Here is a 19,644-nt window from a genome sequence, read left to right as displayed (position 1 = left end):
CTCTTAGGCAATCATGGAATACAGCTCCAGACTCGAAAATGGAGGACACGTGAATGACAACGCAATTCACTCACGCGGCTCCGGAAAAGGATGAGAATGGAGGATTGCCTTGAGGGTCCTCTCTTAGACAATCATGGAACACAGCTCCAGACTCAAAAGTGGAGAACACATGAACAACCCTAAGCAATAACATTCATGTGGCTCCGGAAAAGGACGAGAATGGAGGATTGCCTTGAGGGTCCTCTCTTAGACAATCATGGAACACAGCTCCAGACTCAAAAGTGGAGAACACATGAACAACCCTAAGCAATAACATTCATGTGGCTCCGGAAAAGGACGAGAATGGAGGATTGCCTTGAGGGTCCTCTCTTAGGCAATCATGGAACACAACTCCAGACTCGAAAATGGAGGACACGTGAATGACAACGCAATTCACTCACGTGGCTCCGGAACAGGATGAGAATGGAGGATTGCCTTGAGGTTCCTCTCTTAGGCAATCATGGAATACAGCTCCAGACTCGAAAATGGAGGACACGTGAATGACAATGCAATTCAATCACGTGGCTCCGGAAAAGGATGAGAATGGAGGATTGCCTTGAGGGTCCTCTCTTAGGCAATCATGGAACACAGCTCCAGACTCAAAAGTGGAGAACACATGAACAGCCCTAAGCAATAACATTCATGTGGCTCCGGAAAAGGACGAGAATGGAGGATTGCCTTGAGGTTCCTCTCTTAGGCAATCATGGAATACAACTCCAAACTCGAAAGTGGAGGACACATGAACATCCCTAAGCAATAACATTCATGTGGCTCCGGAAAAGGGTGTTGGCGGGACCGAATGGTCCACCGGGTCTTTCCACTTAAAAGGTTAACATGCTTTTTGCAAAGAAAAATAAATCATTCGCGAGATCACCACGTCTTAGAGAAACAATATACTTGCGCCAAGGGTAATCTTCCTTGTAACCGAGAATGAAGGGTAGGATGTCAACTTCTAACTTTCAAATGAACACGCAGGGGAAACATGGGGCTAAGCCAAAAATAAATCACTCATGGTGTATAAAACTCACAAGGCAAGTGTCTTAACCTATTCCCAAACCAATAACTGCGCCACGACTCTATTTTGCACGTGACTTCCTATCGAATCATAGATCAAACGTACGATCACGGACCAATAGGATTCTCTCGAGGTCAGCGTTTTTGGAGAGTGGGCTGGGTGTTTCGGTCTTTTCCTCTTTGTTCATGTGGGGTGGGATATTGCCAGTCAGGAATGATTCTGAGTGGCAATCTGGCTTTTGGAGACTTTCTATCCTCTTTCTTTCGTTGATCGAGAGTTGCTTCTTTTTCCCTTTTCACTTCCTTTCGATCTTTAATCGGGAATCCTTCTTTCCTTTCTTTTGTTCTTTTCTTGATCTTCATTTTTCTCTTTTTCTTTCTTTCTTTCCATTTCTTCCTTCTCTTTCTTTTCACTTTTCCTTCCCCATCCCTTTCTTTGGGAAATCGGGTTTAGCATTCTATTTGCTCTCCCTTGAGGAGATTTCACTGTCCTTTGCTTCGGGGAAATGAGGAGGTTTCTTTTGATAGGCCAAGGTTCAAAGAGGTCTAAGGTTGTGTCTCAGTAGGATCTTTTATCGTGGGAACCCCAATCTTGATATCTAGGGCGAGGCAAATTTGGGGAACAAGGTGTCGCTCTCGGCCCGAACTTCCGTATTATTCCATAAGGCACGCGTGACAATGATGATTTGAAAACAACGTGCAAAATCAGTCATGGCTATAGCCAAGTGGGCACTCAAGCATCCTGTTTATGGCATTGTGATTCTAGGGTTGGGAATTTACACAGACAAACCCAACGTTTCCAAATTATGTTCTTTCATTAGCTCAATGCATTCATCCATCTTTATCTCGATTCATTCCGGAAAATAAACTCTTGGCATCAGTCCCTTGTTTCCAGAAGATGCGTTTGCTCTTTACGAATGATTTATACTTCTCAACTATGATATGTCGACCTTCGTGGTCTTTCTTTCTTTTTTTTTTTCTTTTTGTTTTATATGTTCATTAACACTATACACTTGTGGTTCTTTATGAGGAAAACTTTTCTTTGTACATCTATACGACAAACTGTTTCTGTACACACATTAGAACTCTTCTTTTTACGTCACATGGTCTATATACAATCCCTATTTACATTCAAAGATTTTTCATTTCCCACAACACACACTTATACACAAAAGTACACTCGTTGCTCACAGGCACAAGAATTCCTTTCCGCGCATCATTTACACACAGGAATCCTTCTGTACACATTTTCCTTCTACCTACATGTATAGATAAAAACCTTTTTCCTCTCTTCATGAACATGGCTTTTATTCACAACGCTTCTTTTTCTTTTTTTCTTTTTATTTTTGGTTCATTTTATTCTTTAGGACGACATTCCTAAATGAAAAATTCTACGCGATTCCGGAATTTTAACAAACATTATTGGCAACAACGAAACAAGTACTAACGTAACAGTTCAAATGATATGTATGTGCAAAACAAAAGTCAACACATGAAACAAACGTTAGTCCCTTAGTCAAATAAAAACAAGATGATATATACCAAGAAAAATGTAAACTAAAAGAAATATGGATCAAAGAATCTCCCAATCATGCGGCTCCGCTCCCTCCTAAGAAATCAAGTAAATCTGTCATCTCTTCGTCCTCGCGGGCCTCATCCGCCTCATCGGGAGCCTCTGCTGGCGCCCCTGCTGGTGCCTCTGCTGCCTGGGCCTCAGGCCAATCCCCAGGCCACGCGATCTCTGCCCTAAACTGGTCCAGGGTAGGGCACGGAAAAGAAGTAAAGCCCTGACTCTGCAGACTGAGACTCATCTGATACAGGCAATCATGAGTCTGTACATGTGCCCGGTGGTTGGCCGCCTGTTGGCGAACCAAATGCCGCAAATACTGCTCTGTATCAAACAATCCGGCTGGGCCAGCCTGATGAGGTGGCGGCGCGTCCGCGGCCTGTGGTACATCACCCTGGACCTGTCTCTGCGTGCAGTACTTCTCGATAAAAGCTCGGGTGATGGGCGGCTGAATTACCTTGCTAGGCGTGACGGGGACGCCGAACGACTGGCAGAGTCCCGTGATCAAGGCGGGAAATCCCAGGGCCCTGTTGGACTTATCTGGGTCCAGAGGGTGCCTGGTAGGCGCCATACCTGCAAAAATATAGATGGCATCAGCGATTAACTGAGCCACATGGATGCTCATCCGCGTCAGGATGGCGTACACCAGCTGACACTTCGGCAGGGGGAGGTCGGAATTATGATCGGTGGGCAGGATGTTGCTGAGCAGCAAAGTCATCCATATCTGAGTCAGGGTGGTCATGTTGGTGCGCATGATCCGCACCTGCCTCCCAGCAGCAGTCCGGGCAAAATCTTGCCCCGGTATACATAGTAACTGGGCGATGGCCTCCTCGTCGAACCCATTAGACCGGTTCCTCCTCTGGCCATACTCGCACTCCTGACCCTCTTCCAGCACTAAAGGGTATCCCAAGAGCTGGCTGATAGCATCCACATCAAACGGGATCCACTGACCCCTTACCCAAGACCTCATATCACGCACGCCCTCCTCTGTTGGCCAAGCATTGGCATAAAATTCGAGGACTATTTCTGGATCGAACTTGGCCATGGGGGTAACCAGCGATGTCCACCGCCGGCGACCTATTTCCTCCTGGAAATCCGTGTACTCGTCGTCCCTGAGCTGGACGCGTCGCTCCCGGAGAAATGACCACCCCTTGATGGCCTCGAAGCGCTGCTGGTGTACAGCGCTCCTAAAACGATGACTGTCATACTCGGGAGCGGAACTAGTTCCTTCGACCGCCTTATCCTTCCTGGATCTCTTTGAGGGGAGCTTCCTCGGGGCCATTTCCTGTGAGAACAAACATTTAAAAGTTAGTCTTACAAGATAACACTTATCTTAACGCAAAAAGGTCATGCTAATCCTTCTGATGGAGAACAGACTCATGTAATCCATTTATGCACACATGTACATGTAGAAAATATATCCTATTATCAACATACAAAGATATTCAAAACATTCTATCCACCACACATATACATTTTTTGGAAAAAATATTCACATACATGCTCAAGGTATTGTATCAAAATTACACATGTTCATATCCTAACCATTTGCTATTTACAAACTAACCACACCCATTTGAAGTATTTTATTAACACACAAATTTTTGGTTGTTCCATTCCTATTTATACATATATGCACATCGGAGAGCCAATCTCACGTCATGCACACACTTGCATTTGAAAGAAACTTTCATGCCATCTATCTACTCTTGAGGGGCAATTCCACATCATATATTCATTTGGGAAGCATTATTGTGCCATCTTGGCATGGGTACATTTTTTGAAAAGCCTCTTATGCTACTTATCCACCAATATACATATTTTGAAATACATTATTTACTATCATTCACTTTGCAAGGTATTTTTATGCCATATATTCACACACTTTGCAACACATTTTTATGCCATACATATTTACACATATATCTACACACCATTGAAAAGCATCTCCCACGTCACTTAGGTGTAAAAATACCAATCATGGGGCAGCCTACACTCTTACCAACAAGTCCCTATTTTCATGCTTTTTTACATTCAAAACCAAAATTTAAATCCCTAGGCATAAGTCATGTTTCCTTACATTGAAATTTAAAGCTTAGGTTCCTAGGCCTAGAATTGCATTCGGACTCTCATTTTAAATCCTTCATGCTGTTCCTATATATATAAAACAGTCCCACAATCCCAAGCTTACAAAATCATGCTCATATGTCATTGAGGCATTTCACCGAGCGCTTGGTGGGCGCATGTTTGGACATAAATTGCAAGAGAATGGGAGCAATGTGGCATGCCCCATTGCTTCAGAATACAACCTAGGCATAAGGCCTTTTCATTCAAATCCTCAATTCAAGAAGACAAGCACCAAAGCAAACCAAAACTGCCTCACAATCGTAAGCATGTTCTCACAATTTAAGGCACCAAAAGATGAAGAAAACACAACAATGGGAAGAAAAAATCTCAAGGATGGAATACTTACTTGTTGGAGTGAATTGAAACACCAAAAACGAAAGCAAAAACGCGATCAAAAGGCTTAAGGGAGCAAGAAACCGCAAGCCTTCGTGTCCTCTCTTTTCTTGAATGGGGGGGGGGGGGAGTTTTTGGATGCCCAAAACGTTCCCTCCCTCATTTTTTATAATTTGGGTGCAGGGGTTGCTCGCCCAGGCGAGCTAACTTGCCATCATTTTTTTTTTTTTGAGGGGAACATTAACCATGTCCCCTCCTTTTTCATGGGTTAGCGTCTTGCCTAACTTGAACTTACTTACGTTAGAATTAGGCGTCGATTACTTTAAAACCAACAATAATAAAAGGGAACTGCAAACACAAAGGATACTGGGCTGCCTTGCAGCGATGTTCTCTGCTCGCTCTAGCGCCGGGAAAGGGCGACGATTGGTTGGACGTGACCCCTCCCCCACTTGCATCCGTTCCTATGTACCTACAAATAAGAAACAAATATACGCGGCCAATCGTGACTGGTCATCTCTTACCTTGGTTGATTTCTGCCATTGATTTGTCTTGACTTTTGATCGTGGCCTGAGACGATCCTACTCTTTGCTATCACATGACATGCATGTGCCTGTGCATGTATGAATGTTTCTAATGTAATGATTTTATTTTAGTGAAGGCTGGTTAGGTTCAATTTTAAAATAAGCGTTTGGGGGCACCCCCATACACCGAGCGAAGAGGGCTCATGCTTATGACAAATCTAAAACACAAAGTTTGAAACACCAAAGGGAGGAGTAAAACCCCGCCCATCTTTTCTCTTCAAAGAAACGAGACAAATATAGTGAATGGGAATCCCTAGAGGAAACCAAGAGGAACGAGAAAAACTCAGAAATAAAAACGTGCAACGGTCCTCTCGATTGCTCCAGACTTTAAGCGTAATATCGTTTAACTACATCGGAGTTCACGGGTGAAGGCAATTCCTCGCCATCCATGTGGGTGAGTATCAGAGCACCCCCAGAAAAAGCTCTTTTCACAATGAAAGGTCCTTCATAATTCGGGGCCCACTTGCCTCGATTATCTTTAACAGCGTGGGACATCTTCTTCAGCACGAAGTCTCCCTCGTTGAACTTGCGCGGGCGTACTTTCTTGTCGAATGCGTTCTTTATCCTTCGTTGATACAAACGCCCATGGCTCATGGCGACCAAACGCTTACCTTCAATAAGTTTAAGTTGGTCGTAGCGTGCTTGAGCCCACTCTGACTCTTCTAGGCCTGACTCCGCCATTATCCTCTGAGAAGGAACCTCTACCTCAAATGGGAGTACTGCCTCCATCCCATAAACCAAAGAATACGGCGTTGCCCTAGTAGAAGTTCGCACCGAGGTTCTGTATCCGTGTAGGGCGAACGGCAACATCTCATGCCAATCCTTGTATGACACCGTCATCTTTTGAACAATCTTCTTGATATTCTTATTTGCAGCCTCTACAGCCCCATTCATCTTTGGCCGATAAGGGGTAGAGTTATGATGCTGGATCTTGAAGTCTTCGCACATCTCCTGCATCATCTTATTGTTCAGATTGGTGCCATTGTCAGTAATGATCTTCCTGGGGAGTCCGTATCGACAAATCAACTCTTTCTTTATGAATCTAACTACCACATTCCTTGTGACATTAGTATAAGAAGCCGCTTCGACCCATTTGGTGAAGTAATCTATTGCCACAAGAATGAAGCGGTGACCATTCGATGCTTTGGGTTCTATGGCCCCAATGACATCTATTCCCCACATAGAAAAAGGCCAAGGGGCGGACATGACATTTAGCGGATGTGGCGGAACATTGACATTGTCTGCGTATGCCTGACATTTATGACACTTCCTTACATGAGCGCAGCAATCACTTTCCATGGTGAGCCAGTAATAACCGGCCCTAAGGATTTTTCTGGCCATGGCATGCCCATTGGCATGTGTCCCAAAGGAACCCTCGTGAATCTCCTCGATTATGAAGTTCGCCTCCTTGGCATCTACGCATCGTAGGAGGGTCATGTCGTGGTTTCATTTGTACAGGATGGTACCACTTACAAAGAAACCAGTAGCCAATCTCCTCAACGTCCTTTTGTCATTGTCAGAAATCCCCGGTGGGTATTCCTTATTCTCGACATACTGCTTGATGTCGAAATACCACGGTTTCCCATCCCGCTCTTCCTCTATTGCATAACAATATGCCGGCCTGCCTTGAGATTTGAATTCGATGTACGGCAGATCCCCGTGTGGGGCAAGTTGAAACATGGATGCCAGGGTGGCTAGCGTGTCAGCCATCTGATTCTCTTCCCGAGGTATGTGGTGGAAGGAAATGTCGTCAAAGTACTTGGCTAACCTCAAGATGTGAGTTTGATAGGGTATCAACTTCGAATCCCTAGTTTCCCATTCTCCTTTCAACTGGCGTATCACCAAAGCTGAGTCTTCATACACCTTGAGTAGTTTTACATCAAAATCAATGGCCGCCTGAACCCCGAGGGCGCATGCTTCGTACTCGGCCATATTGTTGGTACAATCAAAACCTAGCCTAGCCGTGAAAGGAATACACTGATCATCCGGGGATACAAGGACTACCCCTACTCCGTGGCCCAAAGCATTTGATGCCCCATCGAAGCAAACAATCCATTTATCTAGGTCTTCATGCGTCCGCTTCTCTTCAAACAGGGCCATAATATCTTCATCTGGGAACTCGGGGTGCATCGGCCGATAATCCTGGAGGGGTTGTTGGGCCAAATAATCTGCTAAGGCACTTCCCTTTACCGCCTTTTGGGTGACGTAAACGATATCGAATTCAGACAATAGTACCTGCCACCTGGCGATTCGTCCCGTGAGGGCCGGTTTTTCAAAGATGTATTTCACGGGATCCATTTTGGAAATAAGCCACGTGGTATGGCTGAGCATGTACTGCCTAAGCCGATGTGATGCCCATACCAGAGCACAACACGTCCTTTCCAACATTGAGTATTTCATCTCACATGCGGTAAACTTCTTGCTCAGATAGTAGATGGCTTGCTCTTTCTTCCCAGAATCATCATGTTGACCCAACACGCACCCCATAGACTCGTCCAACACGGTCATGTACAGGAAAAGGGGTCTTCCCGTTACAGGTGGCATGAGTACCGGGGGATTCGCGAGACTCTGTTTGATCTTCTCGAAAGCCTCTTGGCAGTCACTGTTCCATAGGACCGCTTGGTTCTTACGTAACAGCTTAAAAATGGGCTCACAGGTAGGGGTGAGCTGCGAGATAAATCTCGCGATATAATTCAACCTGCCCAAAAATCCCCGAACCTGCTTCTCCGTGCGTGGTTCCGGCATTTCAAGGATAGCCTTCACTTTCTCGGGATCTATCTCTATCCCTTTCTGACTTACGATAAATCCTAGCAGCTTCCCTGACTTTACCCCAAAGGTGCACTTGGTTGGGTTCAGTTTTAATTGGTATTTCCGCAACCTTCCAAACAGCTTACGCAGATTGACAAGGTGTTCGTCCTCAGTCCGAGACTTGGCAATCATGTCATCTACGTAGACCTCTATTTCCTTATGCATCATATCATGGAATAATGCCACCATGGCACGCTGATAGGTTGCCCCAGCGTTTTTCAACCCGAAGGCCATCACTTTATAGCAGAATGTCTCCCATAGGGTGATGAAAGTGGTCTTCTCTACATCTTCGGGTGCCATCTTTATTTGATTATACCTCGAGAACCCATCCATAAACGAGAAAAGGGCGAACTTGGCCGTATTATCTACCAATATGTCAATGTGTGGCAGGGGAAAGTTATCCTTAGGACTGGCTCGGTTCAAGTCCCGGTAGTCCACACACATTCGAACCTTGCCGTCCTTTTTCGGGACTGGGACAATGTTGGCCACCCACTCCGGGTATTGGGCCACAGCTAGGAAACCTGCGTCAAACTGCTTCCTTACTTCTTCTTTAATTTTTAAGGACATCTCGGGTCTCATTCTTCGTAACTTTTGCTTAACCGAAGAAGACCCAGGATTCAAAGGCAACTTATGCTGCACAATGTCAGAATCCAGACCGGGCATGTCTTGATACGACCACGCAAAGACATCTTGATACTCTTTAAGAAGGGTTATCAAGCCTTGGCGGATAAGCGCGGTCATGCCGGTTCCTACCTTTACTTCCTTCTTTTCCTCCGTGGTCCCCAAGTTTACCAATTCGGTTTCTTCTTGGTGGGGCTTCATTTCACGTTCCTCCTGAGCGACCAACCTCTCCAATTCCGGCGACAGGACGTCCTCTTCCTCTTCCTCATTTATCGTTTGGCTTATGTCTCGATCGAAATCGATTTTCGAACCCTTGTTGTTAGGATCCTCAAAGAAACGACCCTCATATCTATACCAAACAAGACAAAAGAAACAAAAACATGCAAAATGATATGAGAAAGGGTGGTACTGCAAGAACAGATGAAACAAGATCTCTTTGTTTATTTAATAAGGTAGGTTTCACAAAACGAAAGAGAAAGAAAATCTATAGGCTCTAATTACATTGAATCAGCGGTATAGACTTCTGACTGGCTTATCACGCGCCAGTTCCCCACTTGGGAATCGGGGTGGCATGGTTGCACAAAACTTGGTGAGTTTTGAGGGAACTCCTCTTCTATTGCGGCCACCTCCTCCTCAGACACCATTCCAGCGCTGGTGAAACACTGGCTAATACGGCCGGGCCATACCCTATCCGCCCGAAATCTTGACGGCACGTTCCTTCTCCCCGGCATCCCGGGTTCGTACCCTAATCCATACTTGTACGGATTTCCTTTGATATCGACCACGTCGGCATTCCCGAGGCAGTCTTTGCCTAGACCCATTCCAGGCTCGAATCCGTTCTTGAGCATAACACGCGCCACCATTATGGCCGCGTTGGAGAGAGAAGGTAGCGACGGACTTGGTTCCACAGAGGCGCAGCTCACAACCTCAAAGGATTGGAAAGCCATTTCCAACGATTCTTCTGCCGCTTCTACGTACGGTGCGGAGGAAGGGCAGCTCACTAACATGTCCTCTTCACCCGACACTATCACTTAAAGTCCACCCACTGCAAACTTCAATTTCTGGTGAAGCGTTGATGGGACTACTCCCAGGGCATGAATCCAAGGTCTTCCCAAGAGGCAGCTATAGGCAGGATTTATATCCATCACTTGAAACACCACATTGCAAGTGTGGGGGCCTATCTGAATGGGAATGTCGATTTCCCCCATTACTTCCCGCCGAGTGCCATCAAAGGCTCGCACCACCATCGAGCTCGGCTTTAAATGTGACGCACTAAAAGGAAGCTTTTCCAAAGTGGACTTCGGCATCACATTTAAACTCGATCCATTGTCGATAAGTACCTTTGCGACAACGTGGTCCATACATCTTACTGACACATGTAGAGCCTTGTTGTGTCCTCTCCCGTCAATGGAAATTTCTTCTTCCGCAAACGCGATGTAGTTGTTGGTGGTTATATGATTAACGATGCCTTCGAAACCCTCTACTGAGATATCATGTGCCACATGGGCATCGTTAAGGACCTTCATCAACAGCGCACGATGAGGCTCAGATTTTATGAGTAGTTCAAGCAAGGAGATCCTTGCTGGAGTTTTATTTAGTTGCTCGACTACCTTAAACTCGCTTTGTTGGATGAGGCGGAGGAACTCATGGGCCTCTTCCAAAGTCACTGTTTTTCCTTGGAGTCCCTCTTTCTTTTCGGCTCCCCTTGCCACGGGAGGATCTACTTCTTTCGAGGGGGTGGCTATGTCTGTGGGCTCTTGGACCATGGGCGCCTTCCCTTTAGAGGGCAATTACGCCGGGTGAGGGGAAGCGAACACTCAACCACTGCGGGTCACACCACTGAGGCCGGTGATGTTGGTTACCTTAGCTGATAGGGAGCCAACTTCGGTTACAACTTTTTCGCTGGACGTGGGAGGGGTATACTTCCACGGAACGGCCTTATTACTTTGATATGCAAATGGCGTTGGCTTGGGTGCCGCCCGCGGGTATATGGGTGTGGAGCTGGTCCCTTTCCTAGTAAAACATATCACTAGGGCCTTGGGGGTTAAAGGAACCCTCTTCTTTTCCGATTGCATGCAGATTTGTGGTTCCTCCTTCCCTCCTATGAACACTTCAAGCTGCCCGCAATCCATGAGCCGCTGAAGCAATTCTTCCACCATGGGACAGGTTTCCATGTCATGCGACTCCCCGAGGTGAAACAAACACTCATCTCTTTCATCCCCACCTTGGGGGACCATGCACGCCGCTTGCAGTGATTGATAGATGAAGCGTCTAGAAGTAGCCATGTCTCCTAACCTCTTTGTCCGTGATGGCCCATCCTCTTTGACGGCGTTCACGCTAGCCCCTCCATGACTAGCTAGCAGATTGGTTTTGACATTCGGGCCTTCCTCTTGAAACGCTAGCCAGCCGGCACTAAGCAGGTGCTGCACCTTATATTTGAACGGGATGCAGGAGTCAATATTGTGTCCGGGAACTCCACTATGATAGACACACTTGGCACCCGGATCATACCACTTGGGGTAGGGTGGCTGGAGAACTTTCCCGGGTATGGCCACCACCAAGTGATTCTCCAATAGTGAAGGCCATAACTCGGAGTATGCCATGGGAATAGGAGGGAAGTTGTCTTTCGAGTGCTGTGCATACTTATAGGTCGCGCCGAGGGTTGCATTATTAACTGGTCGGGGTGCGACTGGAGCTGTGCGTTGGGCCGACGCTCTTTCTGCCGCGGGTGGCCCTTTTACTTGAGTCGGGAGGGAATTCCCGGCTCGGATAAAAAAATTTGGGGGATTGGGCTGGTACGAGCTTTGGATATTTTGGGGTGCTTTCATCCATGTTGGGGCGGTGGTGACCGCGTGGGCGTCTCCTTCCTTTTTCCTTACGCCCACTGCTGGGGCTCTTCTGTTGTTGTTGGGGGCCATATTGGCAGCATATTCAAACTTGCCTTTTCGTAGCCCGGTTTCAATCCTTTCTCCGGCGAAGACGAGGTCCGCGAAGTTAGCTGGCATGTAGCCTATCAGCTTTTCATAGTAGAACGTGGGTAACGTATCTACCATAATTGTGATCATCTCCCTTTCCATCATGGGCGGCACGACTTGGGCTGCGAGATCTCTCCATCTCTGGGCATACTCCTTAATGGACTCATGCTCTCGTTTAGTCATACCCTGAAGCTGGTTTCGATCGGGAGCCATGTCCGTATTGTACTGGTACTGCCTAATGAAGGCAGTTGCCAAGTCCTTCCATGATCGGATCTGGGAAGCTTCCAGATTGGTATACCATGCTACAGCTGCCCCGGCCAAGCTGTCTTGAAAGAAATGGACCAACAACTTTTCGTCCGCAGAATACGCCCCCATCTTCCGGCAATACATCCGGAGATGCCCCTTTGGACATGTCGTACCTTTGTACTTATCAAAGTCCGGTACTTTGAACTTGGGAGGGATGACGATATTGGGCACAAGACACAAATCTGCCAAATCCGAGAATGGGTAATTGCCGAGGCCCTCGACTGCCCTCAACCTTTCTTCAAGCGCCTCAATCTTTCCTTTATCTTCCGCAAAGGGAACAGATTCTTTTACGGGTGTGGGTGAGGCCGGGGCATGACGGACTATGTTTGGTTGGGGTAGTTCATGCGGGGACGGATCTTTGAGGTGGAGCAAGGGGCCAAGATGGGTATCTCCTTCCCCATCGTCTTGCCCGGGATAGTCTTCATAAGGTGGGAGTTGCCCCTCAAGAGTAGGGGCTTGGCTTAAATCTTCCGGGGTGGCACGGGGGGTGAAGTCCGGAGGCTGGCCATAAGGATAAGCTTGCGGACTATACCTTCGACCGAACACGGCCGTGTTTCTGTCTAGGCCCGGATTCAAGGCAGGTTGCAGCACCGGCTCTGCTTCCCTAACTGTACTGGAGGCGGTTGCGGTGGCTTTATCCTCTATGGTTTTCTGGAGTTTTAACATGACCTCCGAGATGGAAGCCATTTGATCTTTTAAGGCCGATAGATCGGCCTTCATCTATTCCTGCACGCCCTCTTCATTATCCATTTTTCTGGATCGAGTGTTATAGGGGTGCCTTGGTGTTTTCTTAGTTATGATGAAATTCCTAAAGAAATAAACAACGGTGAGTATGCCACCAAAACATGAGTATGCAAATGGATGATCGGAGCACTTGGATCCACCCCAAGATTTTTAGACAACGCAATGAGTCCAGAACTTCTCATTTTATAAAAAGAACAAAGCTTTCATCTAGCCAAGATTATACAAGGGTGTTACAAAAGAAACTAACGATTCCTAATTATATGGGCCATCAAATCTATCATGTGCTGACAGTAATTGATTAGCCCATGAATCTCCTCGGGGGCAGTACACACTTCGGCCATGGCTTTTGCTTTGGCTAACAAACGCGGGAGGTCTTGACTCCCATTCAAGGTGAAGGCGAACCTATCCATCCACATAGTCGCTTCTTGATGCAGCGCATCAATCACCCTCCCTCTTGCCTCCTTTTCGGCATACACTTGTGCATAGTCCTCCACTAACTTTTGTTCATGGGCCGTGGACTGGTTCAATTCTTCCTTGTATTGCCCTATGATGGCTAGCATGCTTTGCTCGGTGGCTTCCAAGTGTTGAGCCAAATTCCTTTTGGACCTTGCGCAAGCAACTAACTCTTCTTCTAAGATCATGCCATGCACCCGTGACCGATCTCTCTCTTCTCTTCGGAGCTTGAGCTCATTGTTACTACCCCACAATGCTCCTCGGAATTTCTCTCGGCCATGTTCCTCCTTGCGGGCCCTTTTAGTTTCTTGTTCAAGAGCTCTTGCAGTGGCCGCGTTTTCCTCTTGTAACTCGGTGCACTCCTTCCGGATGTGTGTAGCAGCTGACTTGAATTTTTCCTTGGCGAGTCTCGCTTTCCCTAGCTCTAACTTTAGAGCTCGGACTTCTTCATCTTCCTCCGGAGCTTCGAAGTTCTCCTCATCGATAACTTTCAATTTGGAGAGCCAATCTAAGCCCCGCGTGTGAATTCTTAGCCATCCATGATAACCTCCGATGACGCCGTTTCGGATGCCTCTAAGCTCCTTGTCTTTCCTCAACGGACTCCTCCACACCTTGTGGATTCTTTGTATAACCTTGAGACTTTGGGCGCCTAAATCCCTCACAAGGAAAGGCGTGAGACTTTCTTCGATTGGCGCTCCCCTCATGGGATAACCTAGTTGTCTTATGGCGAGTGCGGGATTATAATTAATACAACCCCTAGTCCCTACCAGTGGAACATTAGGATAGTCCCCACACGAGAAAAGAACTCCTTCCTTGCCTTCCTTCCAACGCGGAAACCAATGGATCGTGCTGCCCCCTATCACAGCCAAATGTTGGTCCCAAACGACTCTTCCTTTTTCAGCGCATGAGCGATAGCTTTGAAGCGGACACGAGTGTCTCGTGTCTTGTCGGAATAGGTGTGAAGTCAACCATACACAGAGAGCGGGTAAACAACAAACAATCCGTGCACTGTTTTTCTCGCACCTCCGGTCAAAGGTGTCGAACAAATCTGCCAAGATAGCCACCACTGGACTTTCCTTGCTATGGTGATATGCGAGGAAAGCATCAATGGCGGCTAAGTCTACCAAGCCGTCAACGTTCGGAAAGAGGACAACCCCAAAAATCAACAAATCTAAAATATCTGCAAACGGGCCCCACTTCTCTTGGCTCGCCATATCCCTTGCTTTGCCTTCCAAGTATTTCCGAGGCAGGCCCACTACGTCGTTCCGAGTTTGCTTCGTGCGATCCAACTCCTTTGCTGAATCCCCAACCACAGCCGCAATCTTGCTCAAGGAAGGAAGAAAACCGGAGAAGAGATACGGTTTCCTCCCCCCTAGAGGGCATCCTAATATTTCCTCAAACTCTTCAATAGTTGGGACCATTTGGAAGTCCCCAAACGTGAAACACCTCAACGGCTGGTCGTAGTATTGGGCGAGGGATACGACAGCTTCCGTAAATACCTCCACTACGGTCAAATCTAGAATCTTCCCATAAACTTTGCGGAAGGCTTGCCTTTGGAGGGGTCCCATCAATCGTCCCAATTCCTTGAGGCTAGTGACGTCTAGACCTTTAACCTTGACTTGATAAAACCTTTTGCCGTTTTGATTTGTCCCCATCATTTTACCTAAAAAAGGGGTGGATCAAGACTCCGACATGAATGATGCAATGCGTATGCATGAAACGGAAAGAAAACAACACAAAAGGGGTAATTCACACATACGAGACCGCAGAGATCCAATTTTAATGCTATGTTTTGGGCATGACTGCGCCTTAACGTAGCATTAAAAAGGTTACATATTACTCCAAAAAAAACCAAACATCACTAGCAAAACTATAAACTAGTGCTATTCACCAAAAATGCATGAGAACAAATGGCACGGAGCGTGTTTGCTCTTTGCCCCTATTTGGGAACCTAAGACAATATCTAGGGGTCTTTAATAACTATTTCCCCAACCATTCATAACTCTCACGGTTGTTTTCTAGAGGTATCATCACTCAAGATAATAATATTGTGGCGGTATGGAATACCAGCGACAACACATTATAAAGAGAGAAAGCTCTAGACGAGGTTTCACTATTATCAAGCAAGTCGGAGACCTAGCATGATGATAGATTCACCTCCACTCCTTAAATTCCCATGAACCCGGGTGTAGGGCCCCTTTTTACTCAAACCCGTGGGTGCTTAGAATGCAGTGTAAAGAATGCGAAATAGACAACAATTTATTTACATTTTACACAGTTCAACAAATGCACACACGAAGCTTTACAAATCCACAATTCCTTAAAAGTAGGCCTAACTCACAAAAAGTCCCCAGTGGAGTCGCCAACTGTCGCAACGTGCCCTTCGCGGGCGAGCGAGAGGCGAGGCTCACGGGTGCGCTTTCCAAAGGAGGAAAGGTGCGCGGAGTCGCCACCAACGTTTATTTGTGGAAAACGTCGGGAAAACCGAAGGAAACCGGTCAAAATGAGAATTCTAAGTTCGGGAGTTGTATTTACGCTTGAGGAAGGTATTAGCACCTCTTACGTTTGTCTCGAAAGACAACAGCCTTATTTCTAGAATTGTGGAATTGTGTTACCTTAACTTTTATTTCTTTTTATTTTTTGAGGTCGACAAAAGCGGGGCTTTTGCTCCTACGTACCCTCCTTTGGAGAGGAAATCAGACCTACGTAGTTCTTCCTTATGCATGGATCAAGTGATTCTCTTTACTTGAGGGGTGATCATTTTAAGGCGTTGGACCTTAAGAATGATCCTTTTTACTTAGCAAGAAACTAAAATGATGAATTTTCAAAAAAACCTATTTTTGTGGACGAGCTTGACTAGGCGAGTTGATTTTAGCCTTAGCTTCACTTTCATTATTTAGTCAATTCATTTAAGAATGAGAAATCCCAAAGAGAAAACGTCTGATTGATTTTTTTGCTTTATTTTACTAAAAGACATTTTTTTATTATTATATTATTATTTTACCTCTTTTTTGATTTCCAATGTGGTTACGGCACGACCGAACGGTCGGAATTCATTTTAACCGAAATTAACGGATGATACAATTCAAATGATCGGTGGAAATTTATTTTATTTTTACATTATGCGAGAAATGACTTAAATAAATGGCTTAAGCACGTCAAAAAGGGGTATAAAAAGTAAATGAAACGAGAATAAAAATACATGAAACGCAATGTGGACCACCACGGGTTCATAGAATGAATTGAAAAGCTTGGTTTGAGGTACTTACCCGTTGAAGATCGAAGAACAATGAAGAACGAATGAAGAACGCCGAAGAACGGTTGAAACCTTTTGCGAAATTCTTCACGAAAACGTTACGGAAGCATTTCGGAAGCGCCTCGGCTTAGATTTTCTTCACGGAAACAATTTTTCCAAGCAAATTCGAAAGAGAGAGAAGTGCCTAAGGGGCTGAACCCTTTTCTTCTTCACTTCCTCCCCTATTTATAGCAAAATAGGGGAGATGCTTGCCGCCCAGCTCGCCCAGGCGAGCTCAGCTCGCCCAGGCGAGCCAGGTTGCTTCCTCCAGAAGCAACAACCTTCTGGAGGAAGCTTATGGAAGGCCCAAGTGGGCCTGATTGCTATTTACACCCCCCTTTTTACTAAATGCACCCCCCTTCTATTTTTTTGTAATTATTTTTCCGTAACGTTACGAAACTTTACGAATTTCGTAACGATACTTATTTTCCTTCCGCAAGGTTACGAATATTTACGGATTATGTATTTACTCCTTTTTTACCTTTCGAAGAAGTCACGGAAACTTACGGATTGCGCAAAAACACCTCTTTTCGACTTCCGCCATATTACGGAATTTCACGGAACGCGCAAGCATGCTTCCTTTCGATTTCTGAGACGTCTTGGGACTTCATTTATTGCATGTCATCAAGTAATAATCCCCGGACGAAATTAGGGTATGACATTATGCACATAGAGAAAATTTTCTGACAACATATTCAACACTGTGATAAATGTCAGTGGTAAGACAAAAGACAATGACAAGGCTAGGATGGACTTAGCTTTTTATTGTAGGCATAAAGACTTGAAGTTGAAGTCGACGACTAACGAGAAGTTATTAAAGCCAAAAGCAAATTACACTCTAACTGCAAACCAAACAAAGTTAGTATGTCAATGGATAAAAGAACTATGAATGTCAAATGGTTATTCTTCTAACTTGACCATATGTGCCAATGTTGATAAGGGAACTGTGCATGGGATGAAAATTCATGATTGTCATGTATTCATGGAGTGCTTACTTCCTATTGTTTTTGGCTTATTTTCGCCACATGTCTTAAATCTACTTATTGAAATAATTCATCTCTTTAAATATTTGTGTTCTACAACTTTGATGAAGGATGACTTGAGTAGAATGGAACAAAATATTCCATTAATTCTGTGCAAGTTGGAGAAAATATTTCCCCTTGGGTTTTTTGATTTAATGGAGCATCTGCCTATTCATTTTGCATATGAAGCTAGACTTGGTGGACCAGTCCAATATAGATGGATGTATCCATTTGAAAGGTACTAAAATGGTAATTGTATTTTCTTTAAATGTCATTTTTTAATGCTTACGAATGGTGACTTGGTTTTCTTTAAAATTTATAGATTCATGGGCGATTCTAATCCAGCAGTGAAAAATAAGGTCCAGGTGGAAGGATCCATCTGTGCGTCTTACATACATCATGAGACAACTTATTTTTGTTCTCATTATTTCAACAACTTTATTTTTTCACCATGTAATGTTAGGAATCAAATTGCAATTGAAGCTAAAAGGCACCCACCGATGTTATCAGTGTTTGACAAGCAAGGTCGTTCTTCTGGGAAAGAGTTAATTCATTGGTTAACTAACAATGAGAAAGACTCGGCCCATGTTCATGTGTTGATTAACTGTGTTGAAGTTAAACCATACCTCGAGTAAGTTTCACAATGTATGCCATTTGGGATTCAATAACTATGATTGTATCCTCCCATTATTCCCTCCATAATTGACTCATGCAACAGTATAATTGGACAATTCATTCTTGCAATCCTAGTCAAATGCCTTTACTCATAATCTACACGCTAATTTTCCTACTTGGTTCCAGCAAAAAGTAACCATGTTATTGTATATTTTATTTTGCTACTTTATGGTAAAAAAAATATAGTTGTTCATACACTTTATATTGGTAGGTTATAAATGAGCATACAAATGTGAGAAATCAACACTTAAAGGATTTATCATACGATCACGAGTTACGTTAAAGAATGACATACATACTTTGTCAATGGCTACAAATTCCATACTCAAGCATGGAGTGAAGGGAAGAAAATGATAAATAGTGGGGTTCATGTAAATGGACTTACAGAAGGAGCCAAAATGATTTTTATGGGATCATTCAACATATATATGAGCTTGAGTATAATACTACAACCTATCCTAAGTGAGTAGTATTATCTTATTGTCACTGGTTTGAACCAACGAGTAGAAGAACAAGGATAGATCCTAAATATGGCACAGGGGAAATTCGAATGGATAAAAGCTATAATTTGGTTGACCTATTCGTTAGTGCACATAATGTAAGGCAAGTATATTATGTGCCATATCCAGCAACAAGACGAGACAAATGTGGTTGATGTGTAGCAATAAAACCGAAGTGAAGGGATTACATAGAATCCAATCATGTACAAGATGATGTGTCTTACCAAGTTGAGGAAATGTCACATGTCAATGAAGTCATTGAAGTTGAAATTGTTTCTGGATTGCAAGATTTAAGAGGTGGTGTTGAAGAAGTAAACCTTGCTAGTATGTTGACAAATAAAAAAGAATAAACTAATTTGAATGGAGAATCAAACAATATTGAACAAGACAATGAAGGAGAATTAAAAGATAACGTTGAAGTTTACAATTTTGAAGAGGATTTGACTTTGATCTTTGTTAGTTAGATATAATGTTTGTTATTAATGACATGTTTGTTTTCTTCTAATACTTCAAAACTTTGTTAGTCTATTTTATTTTTGTTGTCACATGGAAGTTCGTTGGCTATCTAATTTTCATCCGTCCTA

Source organism: Glycine max, chromosome 3, assembly GCF_000004515.6.
Source record: "Glycine max cultivar Williams 82 chromosome 3, Glycine_max_v4.0, whole genome shotgun sequence".
Taxonomy (NCBI): domain Eukaryota; kingdom Viridiplantae; phylum Streptophyta; class Magnoliopsida; order Fabales; family Fabaceae; genus Glycine; species Glycine max.
The sequence above is the reverse complement of the archived record's forward strand: the minus strand, read 5'-3'. Positions refer to the sequence as shown.